Source organism: Loxodonta africana, chromosome 25 (genome assembly GCF_030014295.1).
Source record: "Loxodonta africana isolate mLoxAfr1 chromosome 25, mLoxAfr1.hap2, whole genome shotgun sequence".
Classification (NCBI taxonomy): Eukaryota; Metazoa; Chordata; class Mammalia; order Proboscidea; family Elephantidae; genus Loxodonta; species Loxodonta africana.
Window position 1 is genome coordinate 24,248,918 of NC_087366.1, and position 6,000 is coordinate 24,254,917.

The 6,000-nt window shown below is 39.9% G+C and overlaps 1 protein-coding gene across 2 annotated transcripts in view; it reads right to left on the reverse strand.

Annotated features, from left to right (window-relative positions):
- Nucleotides 1-5,044, reverse strand: part of RALGPS2 (Ral GEF with PH domain and SH3 binding motif 2) — a 248,678-nt gene extending 243,634 nt beyond the window's left edge. For both annotated transcript variants that reach the window (XR_010319389.1, XR_010319387.1), the window contains exon 1: nucleotides 4,843-5,044. The gene's annotated coding sequence lies outside the window, so the exon portion shown is untranslated. The remainder of the gene's footprint in view (nucleotides 1-4,842) is intronic.
- Nucleotides 5,045-6,000: the final 956 nt, after the last annotated feature.

Here is a 6,000-nt window from a genome sequence, read left to right on the forward strand (position 1 = left end):
ATAATAGGCCTTTCCCGTTTTTGAGGGAGGCAGAAGTCAGGGAACTATAACAGGTTTTACCATCTAACTAGTCGCTTGGTCTTAATAGAAAAATGAGTGGGTCCTTTGGGTTTTTCTGTACTTAGCTAGGTCATTTCAGGTTTTGTTCTCGCAGTCAGTCAATTCTACACCACTGATGCAAAGTAGCAACATCAGGAATAAATACAATTTCTCCAAAGGTCAGTGTATCATCTTTAAAACAAGGGCCCATGCGAAGTATTCCTACATTCCACTTCCAAAAGTGATGGTGATTTTTATCCCCTAGTAAGGCAGCCAGAATGCTCCTTAGATGCGAGAATGACAAGACTTCTTCTTACATGATTTGGACATGTTATCAGGAGGGACCAGTCCCTGAAGGAGGACATCATGCTTGGTAAAGAAAAGTGTCAGTAAAAAAGAGGAAGATCCTCAATGAAATGGATTGACACAGTGGCTGTAACAATGGGCTCAAAAATAGCAATAATTGTGAGGATGGACCGGACAGTGTTTCATTTTATTGTACATAGGGTTGCTTTGGGTCAGAACTGACCTGACGGTGTTTAACAACTGCAAAAACAGCAAGGTGGTTACAACAAAATCAGGGAGAGAATTTACTTGAAATTTTATTATGATCATTTTTTGGTAATTAAAATATGACATTTTTCCAACAATATCCACAATGTGTTTCAGAAAGCACCTTATTCCCATACCTTCACACAATAGGCAATACTTCCTGGGTTCTGTAGCAATAAATAATTACTCCCTGACCACTGAGTAGTGTGAGGTCCTCCTGGCTGAGCCCATTATCAGGTTCTGCTTTGACTTCTAAGTTTCTGAGACATAATCCAAGAGCAGAGGGACTTCTTTGTGGGATTTCTTATCAGGCTTTGGGGAAATTTAATTGCAGTGCCATTTTTCTTTTCCAAAGACTTTCCCTGGGTATTCTCATACTGGTAGTGGAACTCTTCTTTATTCCCGATATTAATCATTGCATGATACCTCGCTCATCGTTGACACCTTGACACCCCATTGGAAGTACTCACATCCCCATCAAATAACTCCTCTATGTGACATATTCAAGATTTGCTGACCTGACCCTGTGCTACCTATTCAACCTCCTTTTTTTTTTTAATCTACCATTTGCTCTCTGCCTCTCTCAGGCCACTTTCTTTTTACCGTCCCATGTATATTGTGGCCATGTCTGGGCTTTGCATGGATTCTTTTCCCACCCGATAAGCCCTTTCTCCTTTTTTTTTTCATTTATCCAAATTCTCCCAGCCCTTCTAGGACCAAGTAGAACCTTCTTTTACTGTTCTAGTACTCTTTATTCTACTTGTCCTCAAAACCTCTTATTTTTAACAATTGATACTCATTCATCATTCATTCTTACAACAAATATTTACTAACAACCCCTATGAATTAGGTACCATTCTAGAACTCAAGAATAAGAGCCTGGTTCTAGAACCATTCTAGAACTGTGGTGAATAAGACAAAGTCTTTGCACTCTTGGGGCTTTTAACCTAGTGTGAAAGACAGGCAATAATCCAATAAATAAAAAAGAAAATAATATAACTTCAGATTGAGAAAAGTGCTAAGAGAAAAAAATGGAGGATAAAGGCTAGAGGGTGACTATGGGAGGGGAGGCTGTTTTTGATTTGATGATCAGGGAAGGCCTCTTTGAGGAGGCAACCCTTGATATTTGAACAGAGACTTGAATTATGATAAGAAATCAGCCATGAACCAGCCCAAGAGAAGAGTGTACCAGGTAAAGAGAAAGGAAAGTGAAGTCCCTGAGGTGGGAATGGGTTGGGGTGCTCTAGAACAGCAAGAAGACCAACATGGGACACAATATAGTAGAAAATGGGATAAGAAGAGGCAGAGGTGAGAAACTGCACGGTTTTGAGGGAGAGAAGGATCAAGGACAACTCTTTAGTATTAATTCTGAGTACTTGAATATATGAGGGAGTCATTTACTGGTAGGGAAAGCTTGGGGCAGGCAATGAATGCAGATTTGTGTGGGTAGCGGGACTGTTCGACTTGGAAACAAGAGTTTGTTTTTGGACATGTTAAGTTTGAGAGCCTTTTAGGCATCTAAGTATAGGTATCAAGTAGACAGTTGGCTATTTATGAGCCTGGAGCCCAACAAGAGGAGACATAAACTGGGATTTCATTTAAAACCAAGAACCTGGAGGAGATCACCTAGGAAAGGAGTGTAGATAGAGAAGAGGCCAGAGCCCTGAGGCCTTGACATTTACAGATCAGGAAGGAGGAGCCAGCAAAGGAGACTCAGAAGGTATAACCATTGAGGTATCACATGTTCAAACACATCCATGGTGTTTGTGTGCTAATTGTTTCTTGTGTGCCAGGCTTGTAGCAACCAAGAGTGCAAGCATCTCGTGAGCAGTTTTGCCTCTCCACAGAGCAACAGTAGATATCCAAAGTGTCTATTTTTCTTAAATATTTTTTCTTTTTAATTTTTATTTTGGTAAAAATATACACGGCAGGACATATACCCATTCATCAGTTTCTTTATGTAGAATTCAGTAACATCAGTTGCATTCTTCGTGGTGTGCCACCATTCTCACTATCTCTACCCGTATTGTTTTACTAGCATTGACTTAGACTCACTACCCCCTAAACATTTCTTCTATGCTTTAGAGTTACTGTTGACAATTTGATCTCATATATATAATTCTTTAAAAGTGTGCAAGGCTCATGTTGAACATTCTTCACTAATTTAGCATATTGTTTAAAGATGGCTTCAGGGAATAATTTTGGTTTATGGTTTGAAGATTTTCTCAGAACGATAGATTCAGTGGTTCCTCCAGTCTCAATAGGTCCAGTAAGTCTGGATTCTGTTAGAACTGGAAATTCCTTTCCACATTTTTTCCCTTTTTAATCAGGACTGACTATTGATTCCTTGATCAAAATATTCAGTAATGGTAGCTGGGGACCATCCAGTTCTTCTGGTCTCATGGATAAGGAGGCAGTAGTCCATGAAGGCAGTAAGATCTGCAGTCCAATTCCTTCCCAGTTCCTGGGCCTCCTTCACCCTCTGCTATACCAGGCAAATAGAATCCAGTTGTATCTTGAATGGTCACTAGCAAGCTTTTAAGACCCTAGGCACTACTAACCAAACTAGGGAATGAAACAAACCAAAAACAACCCGTTGCCATCAGGTTGACTCTGACTCATAGCGATCCTATAGGACAGAATAGAACTGCCCCATAGGATTTCCAAGGAGAGGCTGGGATTCGAACTGCCAACCTTTTAGTTAGTAGTCAAGCTCTTAACTACTGAGCCACCAGGACTCCAGGGAGTGGAACAGTAACTCTAAAAATAGTATTAGGCCAATTGACTGGACAGTCCCAGAAAGCCCTAAGGTCCAAAGTGTTTTATCGGTGCTGTGGTGTCCCTAGTCCCTGGGTGGTGCAAATGGTTAAGTGCTTTACTACTAGACAAAAGGTGGGCAGTTTGAACCTACCCAGAGGCTCCTTCAAAGAAAGGCCTGGTGATCTACTTGTGAAAAATCAGCCACTGAAAATCGTACGGAGCACAGTTCTGCTCGGACACGTACGGGGTTGCCATGCTGCAGAATCCATTAGATGGTTGGTTATATTCTTAGCACAGTCCGCGTTTACCATGCGTTTCTTGCTATTACAAACTTTCGCACAGAGCAAAGAAAGAACACCACGAGGCAATGGGTGTGGGGGAGCGGGGGAGAGAGAACGTAGCTATTTCCTTTCTCAAAGATTGGATCTGTGAATTAGTTAAGAATGCTTAGGCTTATTTTACTGGCAGTAAACTCATAAATGGAGAAATTAACCGATTTAGTGAGCCCAAAATGAGTCAACAATTAGCCTGAGGACGCGCTGTTGTGTTTAATTGAGGGCTGCCAGCATCTCAATCACCTGGAGTGCTTTTTTTTTTTTTTTTTTGAATAGCTAACATAGACCGTCTTCTAAGCGCTTTACAAATTTATCCACTGCCTTTGAGTCTATTTCAACTCATAGTGACCCTACAGAACAAAGTAGAACCGCCCCATAGGGTTTCCAAGGACCTATGGGGTCACTATAAGTCGGAATTGACTCGAAGGCAGTGGGTTTTGTTTTTGTTTTTTTTTTTTTGCTGGTGTATTTGAACTGCCAACTTTTTGGTTAGCAGCCAAGCTCTTTAACAACTGCACCACCAGGTCTCCACGTTATCAATAGTAGTAACTCACAATTCTCACAACAACCCCGTGTGGTAGGGACCATTATCCCCATTTTACAGATGAGGGAACTTGAGACATGAGAAGCTTCCATAGGTAGTGAAATGGCAGATTAGTCTGACTTCTGAACTATGCCCTTAACTGTGATGCTATACAGCCTGCTGACACAGAATTTCTGGGAGTGGGGCTCAAGGGTCTGTCTGTATTTAGAAAAATCTTTGGAACATTCTTATGCACACAAAAGCTTGAGAACCAAATGCTCACTAGATAACAAGTTTGTTGACTCCGTTAAATCATTTCTAGCATCTCTGGCTGAAACAAGTTATTGCAATCTCATAGACTATTTTCAGTAGTTTTTGTTAAGCATAGGTAACAGCTTACTACATAGTTTATCATTTCCAGAGAGCTAAGTCACATAACTGTTCTGTACATTTAGCGGGGTTACATTGTCCAGTATGTTGATAATAGCTGCCTAACAATTTAAAGCATCTCACCATAGACATTGAAGCAGCCTACTTTCAGCAAGAATAATGTCTTTTTTTTTCCCCCTATGTTTATGATTCGACATGTTTGCCTACTCAGCCCCATAAACAATAATGAAATAAATCACTCACATGACCAGCACAACAGCATTAATGTCTCCGTGGTTGGTTGCCTGCTGGATGAGAGGAGATGGGAAGATGGCACATCTCAGGTCTGCACTTCTCAGGCCAGTGAAGACAAAGCCTTTTGGTGTATGGTATGGTCCAGAGCACTTAGAGAAATCAATTCATGGATTGTTTTCTGAAGACCTTGTGGACGGTCTCAAGAACTTTACGGGGTAAAAGGGAAGTAGAGTCATAGAGATAAAAAAAAGGAAATGAATTCAGTTCTCAGGTGGCAAAAAAAAAACATGATGAATATACAAGACCTTTAGATCACAGGCAATAACATTCAGTAAACTCACTTCTGTTGACAAGAAATAGTGTTTTACTGTCACAGATCTCCACCCAGATTGACTCTGGAGTTTGCATCATTTGCACAGTGAAACTGGTTTCACCTGTTTGCAACTGTTACACTATTAGTCATCCATTCAGAGGTTGCTTAAGCTGATTTTCCCAGCAGTATATCCTATACACATTCATCCCTCAATAGAAATCAACAAAGGCTACACACCTGTTGTATATTGTCAAATGAGAAAAAATCTGAAAACAATTTGGACTAGAAATGAAGCCATTACGCTAGGGAGAACTGAAATCTGAGCCTTTTATCCAAAGTAAAAAAAGACAGAGAGAGTGAGAGAAACATAAATGGGATGGAAAATGGGAAGAGGGTGGTTAGTGGTGGAATGATGTTCTAGGGCTTAAAGCTTGGGTATAGGGTTGCCAGATTTGGGAAAACAAACAAACAAAAAACAGGATGTCTTGTTAAATTTGAATTTCAGATAAACAATGAACAATATTCTTGGTATAAGTATGTCCCATGCAATATTTGAATCATACTAAAAAATTATTTGTTGTTTATCTAAAATTCAAACTTAATTGGTTGTTCTGTATTTTATCTGGCAACCGTACTTGAGTAATGCCTTTTAATCTCAGTTTTGAAAAAAAGATCTTTTTGGAAAATAGGTGTCTTCAGAAAACTGGGTCATGGATTCAACAGCATAAATACTTGCTAATTATGCTGCATAGTGTGATGGGATTGTATCTTTATTTAATATAAATAAACTAGCAATAGTAATGACAGAACTTAGCTATTTTCATTTGAAAAAACGTCCAATTTGGCACCTATTT